At 41.4% G+C, this 16,620-nt stretch overlaps 1 protein-coding gene across 1 annotated transcript in view; it reads left to right on the top strand.

Moving 5' to 3' along the window:
* dlgap3 (discs, large (Drosophila) homolog-associated protein 3) overlaps positions 1–16,620 on the top strand; it is a 162,353-nt gene that overhangs the window by 76,973 nt on the left and 68,760 nt on the right. The window contains exon 2 of the mRNA XM_084739701.1: positions 10,346–10,421. The gene's annotated coding sequence lies outside the window, so the exon portion shown is untranslated. The remainder of the gene's footprint in view (positions 1–10,345; positions 10,422–16,620) is intronic.

The following is a 16,620-nucleotide window of genomic DNA, read 5'->3' as shown; positions in this document are numbered from 1 at the left end:
CGGAGAATATGTGTGTGGGTGCACCCATAAAGATACGTGACCGTGAAGAAAAGCACAGCTGCGTCTGTGCACAGCCGTACACATTTATATACAATAAGCATACACGTGCACAGATGTAACAATAACACATGGTTCACTTGTAGGAAACCCGGTGAAGCAGAAAGAAGACTTTTGCCCCTTCAGCTTTTCCTTACCCTAATTCAACTCAACCTTTCCTCGTGTCCTTCGAACTCTTTTTAACCTTCTATTCAACCACGCCGTGCCCTTCTCTCCGTCGCGTATCTCCTCTGTTCATCTCAGCGGTGCTTCCTCTGATTTATGCATGCAGTTCGGTGCCAGCTTAAGAGCACCATATCACTACCACCTTACTCTAATGTGCAGTGTGTCTGCAGGCGTGCCTCGAGCTGGTAAATTCATTTGATTTGTGTACAGTCAGAACAGAGTCTAAAACCCATTAAGACGAGAGATGGGAGTGCTTGTTTTGCCTGTCTGTGTGTGTGTGTGTGTCTGCTAACAAGATCTTCATCCAGCTGCTCATGTGGATTTGGCAGTGTGACAATCCCGATGTTGAAAAAGGTCATGTAGAGGCCAGCAGTGTGAAGTTACCCACTGGTGCTGATGTCATACATTTGATGCAACCTTGGTTTTTATGCAAGCATCTATTTGGAACAATTTGAGCAGTGTGCAACAGCAAACAACAGTTCTGTGTCACAACCCAAAAGACATCTTTTTTCTGACACACTATTAGCATTTCGTTGTAGGTCAAGGTGTCCCCATGCATCCTTCTGTGAGTGCTGGTCACACCAGAAATAGGCACAGGGAAATTAATTAATTTGGAAATTGGAATTCACAAAATAACAATAGTGCTATCAACTTGATGATACAGTTGTCATGGTTTTAGGTTGTACTTTGTTTCCTGTTTGATTTTGAAGTTCATGCCTGTCCTCACAGGTCTTTTGTTTTTTTTACTTCCTGCCTTTGTTCTTTTCCCGTCATTTTGATACCTGATTGTTTTCACCTGGTTGGCCTCGCCCGTGTCTTGTTATCCTCCCCCTCACTAGTGTCTTGTGTCTTTGTCTCCTTCTTTGCCAGTTCGAAATGTCACAGGTAGTCAAGCAAGGTACCAGGAAAGCAGAGAAGATGCTGACTGTGAAGACTGTGCAATTCAAAGGATTTATTACAGAAAACTCAGAATGCAAAGTCAAACACCAAAAGTTTAAGCTGTGTTTTGTTAACTTCCCTTTCACTAGTGCATTTTCCCATTTTTGGACTTTCTTCTGGTATTATATGATCGAGATTTTATACACTGATTTGGATTTGTTTGCCTTTGAATATTTTGACCTTGTGCCTTCCTTCTTTATATAAGCTTTTGTATTTTGAGTTTTATGCAATCAATCTTTTGAACTGCAAAGATCTATTATCAGAATCTGCATTTTGGCACTATTCTCTGTCTCGTATGGCTAGACCTATCACCACAGTGCTCAGTGCTGCAGAAGGGTCTGGCTCCACAAATCATTCTGCTATAGGTGGAAAAAAAAAATGCTGTTTGTATTTCTCTAAACCAATCACAGTTGTCTTGGGTGGCGCTAAACCCAGGATGCAGCGTTGGTGTCCCTGCTAAATAGTGTCGGGAGGAATTTGCTTTGGTGGAATTTGGATTTGAACATTGGGAGCTGAACCCAGGCTTTCAAATGATTTTAGCACAGCACTAGAAAAAGGAACAGCTGTTAGCTTGAGCTAATTTGCTATTTTCAGAGTGTAGGTTGCTATCTTAGAGGTTGTTGTTGTTTCGCGGGGACTTTGAAAATGCAGGTAGCAGATGCCACAATGCCAACTGAAATAAGTTGTCCAACATCAAACCACAGAGTACATGTGGTGAGTGCCTTGCTTGACTAGCTGTAACAGTGCAAACTGGTAAAGAAGGATGGAAAGACACAAGACTAAATACACTAGAGAGGTGGAAGATAACAAGACACAAGTGAGGCCAATCAGGAATAGGTGAAAACAATGAGGGATCAAAAAAGGTGGGAAAAGGCAGGAAGTAAAAATAGCAAGTCATGTAAGGAAAGACAATAACTTAATACATAGTAAGGCATTAGAAGATAAAGTTGTAGCCTTCTAAAAATGTGCCTAGACATTATGACTAACATGGAGACCGCAAGAGTTGTGATTGGAAAGCATCCTGACTGGAAACATCACAGACTGGCACGGCTCAGGACAGTGAGACTCCACAGCAGGTGATTAAAATCGGCCAGAACTTCACCTGGCGAGTATCAGTTATATCAGTTAAGTGATGTGCCTGCTCAGACCCATACTAAATTAACACAGTAACTTCCATTTGTACCATCTGCCCCTCTATGTCTCATCCACCTCTCACTCTCTGTGGTAGACTGCAAATCATGGCAGTTCACTCTTTTGTGGAGCAGTTTATATTCAGCCAGGCAGGGTTATATAAAATTGCATGGTACTGCACAGCTAATACGATAACCTCCATTTTGGACTTCCAGTTCTCTCAAAGGTCAGCAGTGTCAAAATGGGTTGCAATTTGGACAAAGGCACAGATTTACGTGTCAAACTATACCAAAGTTGAATTTCCACTCAACAGAACTGTGTAAATTTACTTTGCTTCCACAAACAAATGCTAGAAAACCTATTGATTGCAGAAATTCCTTTGAAATGCATTGATTCTGATTTTAGAAATGCTGGTGTGGCCATGCCCTCAGACTGAACTCTGTATGAAAAAGCAGCAAGAAATACATTTCTGTCTATTTTCTCAACCTCTCAATAAATTTTACCATTCGAGCTTCATTCTGTTAACCTTTTCTCACCAGCATCTTTCTTTAATTCCTTTTGTTCATCTTTCTGCTACTTCTGGAACTTCTCTCGCAGAGCTTCGTGCATTCATCCTTTCTTTGCTGTCTTCTCTCCCTGTCTTGTTTTTTCTTCTTTCTCTGGGAAAGCCTGACCCATACGATCTCTAAAGCTCTGTCATCTCACTTGCAGCTTACTGAGCTCCTTAAAGCAGGCAGGGTGCATCAGGCCTTTAAAGTATATATGATCTCCTAGAGATGTTATTAGCATGATCCTTATAGTATGCGTGATCGGCATGCTACTTAACTGTATGTCTTACTCCAAGATGTGCATTGCTGGGATCTGGGGGTTATCATGCAACTTCATGGTACGCCGCTGGAATGAACAAAATCAGAACAGTACTGTATATTCTAGCTATATGGAAGGAATACATGTAAGTGTTATTAAACTTTTCCCCCTCTTCTAAGCTGATGGAAATCCCCTATAGGGTGCTTGCAGAGCTGAAGTCAGTGTTCTGTTAATAGGATCTAATTGGAAATGGCTGGTGTTAAGGAAGTTGCTTGGGTTGTCTGAACCTAATCCTGTGGAAATCCCTAAGAAGTTAATAAGAATATACAGTATGTGCTATGTCCTAAATGTAGGACAGTGGTTTGCAAAGCCCCCGGACTCTTTGGGTTTAGCAGTTGCCCTAAAGTTTATAATACAGTGATTCAATACTCTTGACAAAGGCACTTCTTGAGTATTTTGTAGAAGTATATGTCCAGCTCATCACAGCGTCAGTAAATTGTGAAGTACAGCTGTGGCTTCAGGCACTGCTTCTGTGAACTCAAGTATTGGTAGAGGCAGATGGCTGGCTACCCTAAGCCCAATTCTTCTTAAGGTTTTTGCCTCATAAAAGGGAATTTTTCCTTGTCACTGTTGCCAAGGCCTCTAAATAATGTCATAAGGAGTATGATTTTCGTGTGCTTGATGATGCCCTGAGATAACTTCTGTTATGATTTGGTGCAATAAATAAAACTGACTTGACTTGCCAACCGTGTTACATGATAAATGATATACATGTTAGAATGAATAACTGATGAATCTTTTCATCCAAAAATTATTAAGACAAAATGGATCACTGCAATCCAAGAAATGTGTCACACATGGACTTTTTACCTGGGTCATGCACACTGCACATGCACAGTATCATGTCCTATAACCTATCTAGAGTCTCCATTTACCCTATTCTTGTTTTAAAACATGTCCCTTTCTAAGTCCTGGCCCTTTTAGAACTTCAGTTAACTTTTTGTTTTCCTGTTTCCTGTACGTAGACATGCTATATGCTAGACTCGTCTATGTGGAAAAGAGAACCTAATTTTGAGGATGGCTGACATTTAGTCAGCTATTTAGTCTCACCTTCAGTGAGCTAGATAACTAGCTAGCGTTTTACAATCTACATCAATCTTTTTTTTTTTTTTAGATATATTTTTTGGGCTTTTTGCCTTTATTGATAGCGAAAGCTGAAGGTATGACAGGAAAGGGGGGTGAAGATAGAGGGGATGACACGCAGCAAATGAGCCGCAGGCGAGATTCGAACCAGCGGCCACTGCAGAGGACTAACAGCCTCAATACATGGTGCGCACGCCCTACCAACTGAGCTATAGGGGCGCCCCACAATCTACATCAATCTTAAGCAAGTGTTTAGCTAGTGTGTGGGGTCTGTAGTAAACAGAGCTTGCCAGTCTACATCAATTTTTAGCTAGGTAGTTACTTATGATAGCTAATCTTAGTAAAACTACCTAATTAGTATGATCTATATGAATCGTTAGCTAACTAGTTAGCTATAGGTAAAGAAAAGGTTGACAGATTTTAGCAATCTTGCTCAACTGTCAGTGGAGCACAGAACAATGAGGGGTGGGACTTATGGTGTGTTCAAATGGGGTAGTGTTCACCATGTTTATAAGAGGAGCCCACTTAAATGACACCCTCATATCTTGTTCACAACATTGTGAGCTGAAAGTCAACTAGCCAACTAGCCAGCTAGCTAGTGACATTTCATCCAAATCAACAGTCGCTGGCTGAAGATCTGCTTTTGTCTACCTCTGAAAATGAAGGACCCAGTGTTTAAAAAGAGTATTATACATTTCACGAGACAGAACAGAAAGCTTAACAGGTGTAGGAACAGTAACTAAACAGGGCTGGCTCAGGGAACTGTCATTCAACAATCCATCAACTTACAAAATAATGGCACATTTAAACGAATGAACAAATGAATGAAACATATTACAAATACTTGCGTGTCTTTTACTTTTATCATCTAGTTAAGCGAGGTCAGTAGAGCTATTAGAGTTAAGCAGGGTTGCTGTGGATCGCTGTGCAGCAACTGCTGTCTCTGTGGTCTCTCATTGTTTCCTGATTGCAGTGGTCAGGCCAAACCTGTCCTCTCCTGGCCTGGTATGAACTGGCCTTGCTGCTCGGCCCTGTGGGGGTTCCTTGGCGCATGTCTGGCCCTAATTAATGCCCCTACTGCAGTCTCTTGTTAGAGTGGGAGATTGAGAGAGGAAGTGAGGGAGAGAGAGGGAGGGAGAAAGAGAGCGAAGGGGACTATCAAATATTGATTGTATTTGCATAAATAGCCGCAGTTGTTAAAAGCCCTGCATGATCCCACTTGCTAGGTTTGCACTCTCCGGGCATGCATAGGGAGGAAAAAATAAAGATAGGCTGAATGAGGAAGAAAAGTGGTGATTAGAGTCAGGAGAATGCACGGATCTCCCGCAATGCGACATAGCATAGGCTTCTCAATCAAGCCATCCCAAAGGCTACGCCACGACTTGTTCACTTTGCAATTTGCACCAATTATTGCCCCATTAGTGGGCCCATTGTAGTAAAGCAGGCAGAAGATAATGATGCTTTTCTGTTGAGTTGGTCATCAGTATGATAGGGTTGAACACAGCACCTGAGGAGGTGAAGCAGCCACTCTTTAGTTGTGCTCTGTATATCAGTTGTGGTACTTAATAAATGTGACCTTTGAAATAGAGGAGTGACGCGGTGTAGTGCATGGAGAAAAAAGAGGAAAATAATTGCTTCCTCCTTTCTTGCCTTGCTCCTCTTCATCCCAGCTGCTCTTCAGTTTGCATCCCATCAAACTCTGCAGTCTTGGCCTCGGGACCCTCGGTGAGGTGACCCCTGGTGACAGGTGGCTGGACTGTACATGCTAAAAGTTGATGTGGAAGTACAGAGAGTAAGTCGAAATGTGCAAACAGCTCTGTATGTTTGTGTATACATGCATTTCAGGAAGTGTCTATGAGGATATTGAGGATTTACTGTTAACTAAGCTGTAGCCCTCTCTGCATTTTTAGAGGTTATGCAGAGGAGAACTTTGAGTCCCACAGTTGTTGCCAGAGAACAGAGTGTTCGAATACATTTGCTCTCCCAGCTATGGCGAAAAAAAGAGAAGGAGAGAGAATAAACTGCAAAACTCACAGAAAAGCTGAGCAAAAGAACAAGATTTCTGGGCGTTCAGTGGTAAACAAAAACCCTGGCAAATTACGAAATCCTCAGTTCTCTGGTGTTTTCAGGAAACACCTGAGTATAAACAGCCTGCCATACCCTATAAATATAAAGCTTTATGTACCTGAAAGCATTATATGATATGAAATGTTATGATACTGTAAAATAGTGGTTCTCAACCTGGGCGTTGAGAACCCCAAGGGGGTCGCAAGATAATTTCTGAGGGGCCCCAGATGATTGAGGAAAATAAAGTAAAAAAAACATACTGTGGCAAGCAGCACAGAATAACAGCCAGGAAGCATCTCTCAGCAATAAAGAAATGACAATTGCCAGCATAAACCATCATATTCTGAACAGACACGAACACAAAGTAACATCTGCATTTTGTAACATAAAATAGCAAACTTGACAAACTACTAGGAAGCATGATGGGAAATGAGGGCCATGTTTTAGAGGGGGGCTGTCTTCCTGTGTGAGATTGGTAGCTTTCTTGTGTTACACAGTAACACCTGAACAGTCATGGCTTTACTGTGTATAGGTATGTTTAATGAGTCACCAGGCAACGTGACATAACCCAACATAGCAAAGATACTTTAGCTTATTTGTTAAAAGAAAAATAATACAAATAATTTGTATTAACATTGAGAAAAGGCTACCCATAAATCCTCGTGCAACTGTGTGAGTTAGCTAACCCACTAAATCACTGTTTGTCACCTGTCAGCAAACTAGTTAGCTATGTATTACTGAAAGGTCCCTGCTCCATCTCTCTATAAGCTAAGGGTCCCTGGCCTCAAAAACATATAAACCTGATCAAACCTGGTGAAATTACAGTTTTGATCATTTTTTTTGCCTTTATATACAGTACTACAACAACATTTTTGACCATGTTTTCTATATTCATTAGACATGTATATACTAGATTTGGAAAAATATATTTGTGCAGGGTTCAAGAGACTGAAGTTAAGTGTCATGTTTAATCTAGTGCTGCAGCTAAATATCAAATACTTTGGCCGTTATTTTCCATTAGTCATTTGGTCAAGAAAAAGTCAGAAAATATTCAAAAGTGTCCATCCCAGTTTTTCAAAGTCCAAGATGATGTCTTTAATTGTCTTGATTTTTCAGTCCAGAAACCAAAGTTATTCAGTTTTAATGATAATAAACAGAGAAAAGATTGAAAACAGCATTTTTGCAATTTTTGCGTGAAAATTTATCCTAACGACTAATCAATAATCAGAATAGTTTAATTGTTCAATTCTTTTTTACTCACCTTAGACAAGTGGGCAGTCCTTACTGTTGAGCCCTGATGTGGTCTAAAGAGCTGAAAATGGATTGTTTCTGGCTATTGCAGCCCCAAGCTGTGAATTTGATGGCTCAGTTTTTACATTTTATAAATCCATTGGCCACTGCAGTGTTAATAAAGGCCACATTAGTCTTAAAAAGTAAACTGAGTTTAAATTGATTTATTCATTACATCTTTTGCCGCATCAGTTAATTTAGCGTTTTTTTGTTTCTGGTACTTGTATCCATTATATGCTACTACCACAAAATGACTATAAACGAATGCGACTCTTACACCACAGAGTATTATACACATATACTTACTGTCACAGCAACTAAAGACATTATCCAGTCTGGTATTGAATTTTATTTTGAGCAAGTGAATAAATTTGCATTGACCAGCAATCATTTCTTTTTCTGTGAGAGATGCTGTCTTGAAGTTACTCATTTGCACTCCGAATTGGGCGGTGTGTTTTTCAACAGTAGCTGGTGGGCAGACAAAGCCATGAGCGGGTGAATTTTTCTGAACTCAAACACCCATTGTGTCTGCCATCATTAATGCACAGTAGTAGAGGCAATAGTGTGGGTATTTACCTGCGTATATCTCCATGTGTGTGCCCCTATGTGCACCATACATATGTGTCAGAGCGTGCCTCTCCATGTGTGTGTTCGTGTAGGAGCTGAACTGCATATTTTGTGTAAGAGAGCACGGGCATAGCTGATCAGTGTCCATGCTGAGGGCTTTGTCACAGCTGACCTATATTAGATGAAAGCAGCTGGATCAGTGGCCTGCAGGGACAGCAAAAGAGTTGTGTTCTAATTATCTCTGCAGCTAGCTAGCGACACATCACACCCGTGCGCGCACACACACATGCACACTTTTTGGCAAATCAGTGAGAGCTCGCGAGAGCATCTGCCATGCTCTGCTTGACGAACGACAGCGGCAGATCCTCCGTGTAGAATTGGAGAGGATACAGCACCTCATGTCACACAATGCATATTAAAACCCTTCTGTGATCATGGACTATGCCCTTCGGTCTCTGAATGCGACTGTGTATGACACAACTCTATTTTGCCGAGCGAAATATAATTGCCAGGTGATACACTGCTGAAATGAAATCAGGCTCTTGTTGTGGCATTTGGGAATTGTAGGAATGCATCCAATCTTGTAGATGGATTCAAACAGTTTAAATGTAGTCTGTACAGTGCGTTGGCTGCAGTTGCCATGGAGCCTAAAACTAACACATGTGGAGGGTGTGCATTGGCTATAATGAGGCACAATATTACAGAGAGAATTAAAGTCCAGGGAACTAATGCTAACAATTAGTATGTTAACATTTTATTTGAGGGGGTGTGCATAAGACTGTCATTACACTGTCATGACACCAAGTGCGAACATGAAGGAGTCTTTATGAATGTTTAGGACTGCTGTCATTAAGTGCCATTCAGTCAATTATGGCATTTCTAATGCAAAGTTAACAAAACTGTTTTGCTTTACATTTTAACATTATACTGTCATATGTGGCTAGTTTTGACATTGGCTGTCATGAAATCATTATAAGTGTTTCAGAAATATTTTTCAATATTTGTCATTAAGACGTCATTAAATGTTATAAGGCCAGTTTGACAAAGTACAGTAACAAGCTGTTGCTTTAGTTGGCTTGATTGATGTCAAGTTGCCATAACAAAGACATCTCAAACAATGTCAACTTTGCTTTAAAAATGACATAACTAAGCAAATGTCACTTAATGAAAACGCTGATAAACATTCATTAAGACTCCTGCATGTTCGTGACAGGCATCATGGCATGGTTACAACAATCACTGGACAAATGCTAATGACAGCATTCATAAACATTCATAATGACTCCTTTATGTCCATGGCAGGTGTCATAACATGGTTATGACAGTGTCTTATCATGAGAGTCTTATGTATACCCTTTTAAATAAAGTGTTACAGCTAATGGTCACTGGTAATCACTGGACTAATGCTAATGCTAATGGAAGGGTAATAAAGTGTTCAGAATCCTCTGGCACTTTAGCGTAGTAGCATTTAGCATTCAGTTCACTCAAGCACAGCAAGGAGGAACGCACAATGCTATGTTCTTTCTTTTATCTTATTATCTCCATTGGTGTGAACACAAGTGCATATGCACACATTCTCACATCAGGTGACACACTCTGTGTTATTTTTGTGTAAGCCTCAGTGTTTTTTTTCTGAAGTGATTTCACACATTCTGCTACCTTTAGGAGGTAATTGGATGCAGCACACACTCAATTAAGCTATTAGCCTCTTAGTCAGCCCCTCTTCTTTCTCTCTCTTCATTCTGTCTCTGTTTCTTTCAATCCCTTTATTTTCATCACTAATTTTGCTCTCTCTGCTGTTCCCCTCCTCTCCTCATATCCTCTCATCATCCCTCCGTTTTGTGGGTCCAGGGCCTGTAGCACTCGAACGAAGGGAGCTGTGGCATTAGCCAGGCAGTCAGGGGAGCTTCTTGTTTCAGGACCAACAGGCACAGCCGCACATTTTCCACCACATTGCATCTCAAGGCACCGCCAGGGATTATTTTACAGGTCGGAGCTTATGGGGAGGCTGCTTTTCCCATGACAGAGGGAGGGACGTATTGTAGAGAAATGAAAGAGAGTCGGAGCTAAATGCTTCCTGCCGGGTACGATATAGCGTTCGTACAAATCGGCTCATGTGTGCTTTTTGCAGTTGGAGTCCTGATGTTTTCTTGTTTTCTGTGTCTCTTTCTCTCTGCAGGGTCACTGAGAGCAAGTTTATTCAGCCGGCCGTTTCTACCTGAAGACATGGAGCACCATTTCCTGATGAGACTGTGGTAAGTAGAGAGTATGCATGTGCAAGCGTAATTCCTGCAGCTACTCGTCACCTGCACCCTTACATATAAATCCCACTTCTGTCTTGTGCGTCCTTGAAATCCATCCCCTGGAGGAGCGCATGAGAGTTCCCAGTGGAACCTCTCAAGGATTAACCCACGTCAGTGAAGCGGCTCTAAGAAAGTGGGGATCAGAAGCACGCCACTCACTCTGTTCTCTCTCTGTGGCCTCCAGTGTCTTGTGTTTGATTTCACATGTGAAGTAGTATTGATTGAGTTACTCCTCTGTAGATGTTTTGCCTTTGAAGCTGCAATCCACATTCATAGCTGAACACTGCATACAACAGTTCGAGGTGTACCAACCATGCATGGGTTGTGAATTCAGCTTTTCAGAGGTCACAGAATGCAGATTGTTTCATAGTACCGTTGCACAGTATACCAAAATTTATGTACTTTTTTGTTAAAAACGGTCCAATGTTGGAATTTCCCAGCATTCTGAATTTGTTGTAATCAAGAGACTTTCTGTCATTTCCCTCCAGTTCCTCTTCTTTTCCCCCTCTCCCCTCTGTATGTCTGTACATTCACAAATTAAAGTACATCAGATCAGAACAGAATCCCTTTTTATTCCTCAAAGTTTCAGCTCTCTCCCCTAAAGCTCCTTGGAGCGCAGCAGCTGTCTCTCAGTGAGCAGTTGGTCTGTCTCTGCTCTCCGCCTGGTCCTCCCCACACACTCTGCGAAGCCCTGTAATACACGCAATTTTTATTTTACCTCACATTGAATATTTTCAACTTGGCCTTCCAATTTGTGCTTAATACAATGTTGCCTGTGACACTGTACTAAATGTGTCACACCACCACCCCCAGGTTGTTTGGAGGTTTAAGTAGAAATGGCCTGTTGATAGAATCAAAGTTTGTAGTGGAACTATTCATAGAATAATATGGGCATGGTGTGGGTCTATAATACATGATATATTAACATTCAACCCAATAAATTTAACCATACATTAGCAATTTGCCTATCATATGTGTGAAATTAAAATGAACTAGTGAAGACCATGTGTCTTATAGTTTTGCAACAGCATGCATGTCCAGGGTCAATGTCCCAAATGAACGTTCTGCTCTGATGTGTCAGGTATTGAGCGTCAAACACCATTATTTCAGTTTCAAGTATTGTTTTGGTATCAAGTATTGTGATACTGAACTTAGTATTGTTATCGTGACAACACTCTTTTTTTAGCAACATTGACAATGACGTGATGAAGTTGGCCTCACATTTTGAAAAACAACTGATGGAGAGAGTGATGTGAAAAGAGAGGAGACAAAGATGTCAGACGAGTGTGGGCTGGCACAGTAGTAAAGTAAAAAATAGCAGGCAGGGCCGACCGATTGTGCTGGCCCGAGGTTGTACTACTATTCTTAGCCTCAGTCTCCTCCTTTTCTCACTCTCTTCTCCCTCTCCCCTCCCCTCCTTTCTCCTGAGTCTTTTGTTACTGCTGTGACGCCAGCGCTCTTCAGTCCATCTGGTGTCTGGAAGCACTCTGGATGTATCTACTCTCCCTCTCTAATTGGCTAAAACCACTTAACTGTCTCCCATCCATCCACCTCCCATCCATTTGTCATTTTATTTATTTATCCTCCCTATTCACCCATTTATCTATCATCACCTCAGCTGATACAGTCATGCATCCTTCTTTTTTGGAAGGTTCCACTTATGTAAAACTACAGAGAGGGCCACTTGGAGACAAAGTGCCCTGTGTGTCTATCTCCATCAAAATGTTGTTTTAAGAATTGGAAATCTTTTCTCTTCAACTCTAACATGGCTGTGCACTGTTGCTACGGTGATATGCCACACCTATCATTGCTGTCAGGGCGAGCGCAAGGCAGTTCACTTCTGATAAGTGTGTGTGTGTGCGCATGTTATGTAAGTGATGACACATGACTAGCTGTCCTGATATCAGAAAATAATGGACAGAGGTGTCTTTTTTTGTCTCTGCTGTGTCCTTCAGTTTCTATATGGAGACATTTCAGAGTAAATAATCCTACTTGCACCAAAGCAACGTTCTGTAGATTGTATTTAGTTGAACGCACGGTTATATCAGGTTTCATCGGTAAAACATAAGTGTTATTGCTATGGTTACAATTTAAAGCTACTGTACAGACAAAGCCTATGCAAAACCTTCTGCCTCTCTCTTGACAACCTCATATCACCCCACCAAGTCCTTCCTACCAAACCCACAAGTTTCAATGGCAGCATCAAGAGGAGGTGTAGAAGTCTAGTTCTCCCTGAGGCTATTTGAATTACATTTTGCTGAAAAGTTAATATGGAATTTTTGACTGTTGACCCTTCATTGGTCCTGTCCCTTTTTGCTCTGCGCTGCAATTACAGTTGAGTATTCTTGGTACATGGCGGAACCTCAGTCAACTTTCTTTCCTGTTTCCTGTTTCTAGACATACTATATACTAGCTACTTACATCTGATGGCTAATGTTAGCAAACTGCTACACAATAGCTACATAATCTACATCCCTTGTTAGCTAGCTAGTTAGCTAGGGTTCTGCTAACATTGGCTATCACATGTAACAAGCTTTGATTTTGATAGCTAAAGTTAACGTTTGCTAACTTAGGATTTGTCTATAGGCCTTTGTCACTATTACAGGTCCCCCAACAACATCATTAAAAAGATGAGCACATAGCATATCTAAATACAGGAAACAGGAAAGGAGAAGGTTGACTGAGGGGCTACAAAAAGGGGCAGGACATGGGAAGCAGCGGGAGCGGTATTGTGTTCACTTTACACTCTACTATTTTCTTTACCATTGTGATGAAAAGAGAGCTTAGCCAGAAGGTCAGTCTTCGTTCCTACACTCACCTATGGTCATGAGGGGTGGGTCACGACCGAAAGAACGAGATCGCTGATATAAGCGGCCGAAATGGGTTTTTCTCAGGAGGGTGGCTGGCATCTCCCCTATGGATAGGGTGAGAAGCTCAATCATCCATGAGGGACTCAGAGTAGAGCTGCTGCTCCTTTGCATACAAAGACGCTAGTTGAGGTGGTTCGGGCATCTTGTAAGGTTGCCACCTGGTTTCCTCCCTAGGGAGGTGTTCCAGGCATGTCCGGTGGGGAGGAGGCCACGGGGCAGTCCGAGGACTAGGTGGAGGGATTATATCTCTGCCCTGGCCTTGGAACGCCTTGGGATCCCCTGGTCAGAGGTGGCTAATGTAGCTGGTTAGAGGGATGTCTGGGGTCCCCTGCTGGAACTGTTACCTCCGCGACCCGATTTCGGATAAGCAGTTGAAGATGAATGGATGGATGGCATCAATTACACTAAAAATAAACAGTCTACTTCAGGTTTAATTTCTACATTATAAATTAATTATTATTACTTATAAAATAAAATAATAAAAAAAACAGGGGTCATGAGATTATGACTAGGTTTGGAAGGGAGAAAAAGATATCTTACACAAATTTATATTAATTTGTAGATTTTTTTCTGATCATTGTTCTTTGTGAAATTTTTATAATTATCAATTTTGAATGAAACTGTCTGATAAGATTAGAGGCAAATGTCTAACAGATTTAACATCTAACACCTTGTAGGCACCTGAAATGTGATGAGGGGGCCCAACTAGACACTGTTTACCTGGGGCCACAAACTAAACAAAATGAAAAATATTGGTTTAATCTTTAACAATGCATATTTTATAAGCTTAGCATGTGGTTTTATTTAACATCAGCAAAAGCTGACCACACCTTTTTACTCTGTGCTCCAGTAACAGGTAATTGAGGTCCTGTACTGGGGGCATGAACACCGTTCAACAAAAGGAAACTCCCTTGATGTTTTGATGTTGCTTGTTGCAGAGAATGCTGTCAAACACGTGTTGTCTGGATATTCAGCTGAATTTAGATCTGGTGAATGCAAAGGCCACACCGTGTAATTAATGCAATGTACATCTAATAACCTGATTTAAAAAGTGGGGAAACGCAGATGCTACGAAATGCAGAAGATTCCGTAAGTGTTGTATTTCGTGCATAGTATTTTTATTGATAAATAAATAATAAATCCCTTGTAACTGAGATTTATCGCACTCTGTTAAAGTGTGTTTGATGTAACATCATTTTACAGTACAGTGAGCGCTATAAAAGGCTGTAGATTGGTGTCATGTGAGGTGTATTTTGCAGAGATGAGTCACCCTCCATTTTTCCCCCTTCACTCAAGTTCCACTTCTGAATGGCGGTCTGTGTGTGGGTGTGCATACATTACTGCCTTCATGTGTGTATCTGTACTTACACATGTCTGCATGCGTATAAGGCTTTGTGGCGCTGCGCCCAGTCTGCTGGCTGTCAGCATATGGTTTCTGGGAGAGTAAAACTTCAAACAGCAGCTTTTTGTGGCACTGAAGGACAGCGTCTCATTAGGAGGCACATTAGGATGTGTGTGTGTGTAGAAGCAGACAGAACTGAGCCTGCAGGAGAACAGGTTATCAATTGTGCTTCTTGATTATCTGCAGTGCAGCTTATCAGCAGCAGATAAGAGAATTAGGCTGAGAATCATTCCCTTTCTTGCAGCCCTGCATGCCAACCCATGTCTAAACAATTTAAAGGGATAGTTTGAATTATTTTAAGTGTGTTTCTGTGAGGTTCTTTTTGATAGTCAGTGCATTACCTCCAGTAGATGCCAGTCATCATGCCCTCAGTTTGGGGAAGAAGAGGGGAAGTAATGAACTGCTGTGGACAGGGTTAGTGGCAAAATGTTTTTTGTCCCCTTAAAAAAAGGTCCACCTAAAAAAAAAACCTTACACACAAAATTTTCATGCCTTTACTATGCAGACAGACAGTCTTTTTCCATGGGAAACACCTATAAAATAAGGTAAATATCGCTCTCCCCTCAGCATCAAACTCCATTGGCAAAATCTGTAGTTACACCTCACTGAACATGAAGCTGCTGGTCTACTGCTGGCTCGATTTGTTTGTTAGTTTGTGTTATTCTGTGACTTTGGTGTATCCAAACTGTCCTTTCAGAGCACCAAAGTCACAACAACACAAACAAACTAATGGACAGGGATGCACCACTCGACTGGCCAGAGACTGGAACCTGCTGTTTCTCAGCGTGACTGGCCTTGACTGGTGACCGGCCGGTCAGCGTCACACATCTGATTCTGTGGTGGTCATATTCACACCCATGCTCTACTCAATGGTCATGTCACGCGTGCAGCGACACAGACAGTAATGTCACAACCATACGTGCTCAGACACATGCAGATTCCAAGAACAGTGTAAAGAGATGACTGTCTACAGGGAGACGGAGCACCTGAGCACTTGACGGTGTTGCCAAACAACAGTAAACTTCCTAGACCCTTAGGCTAATGTTAGCCAGCAGCAAGCTACTGCTCACAGACTGACAGTTAAAATCTCAATCTCCTCAGTCTCCTAACTGAAAAATAAACAACACATGTTGATGCATCTCCTCAAACATTTTCTCATTCAGACTCGTTTAAATTTTTCTGTTTTTAAAGTCTTCAGCTTCCTTATGGGATTATCTGATCTCATGAGGAAGCTGACCTGGAGCACCTTTGGAGAAAATGTAAGTTATTTAATAGTCAGTGTTTTATTATGAACATCCAATTTAATATGACAAGAAACATTGCAAAAATGTTTGTGAATGCTGTCAATTATATTTCTTAGAAAGACTGAAAATTGGAATCAGCCAAAATCGGCATCGGCAGGCCAGACCTTTAAAAAAAAAATTGGAATCGGCCAAGAAAATTGGAATGGGTGCATCTCTAGTAACAGATAGAGGCAGTGGTTTCACTAAATATAAGAGTCTGTCTCTTTGAAAACAGTATAGTTAACACCAGTGAGATCCCAGAAGTCATGGTCGAGATTTGATTTGAGGCGATGTGATGGCTTTTTAATCAGTCACTCTTCACAGAGATGCACTGCAGAGTAAAACACATCTGTCCTGCCTTTTCACTGCAACTCTGCATTGAGATTTCTGGTATTATTACTTATATAAAAGTAACAGCGACAGCTAACATTTGTTTCATGCTATGATGGTTACATGTAGTCCACCACATGCATCCTGAACTGTAGGGGGCGATCCAGGGATCAGGACTGTGATGTGTTGCACCCCTACTCATACCCCACATCAAATAATCCAGACTATTCCCTTAATGCAGCAATAATATTATTTGATGTATTTTC

This window comes from Lutjanus erythropterus, chromosome 16, assembly GCF_056507025.1.
Source record: "Lutjanus erythropterus isolate fLutEry1 chromosome 16, fLutEry1.hap2, whole genome shotgun sequence".
Classification (NCBI taxonomy): Eukaryota; Metazoa; Chordata; class Actinopteri; order Lutjaniformes; family Lutjanidae; genus Lutjanus; species Lutjanus erythropterus.
Note: the sequence above shows the minus strand (reverse complement) of the source record. Positions and strands in the feature narration are given on the sequence as shown.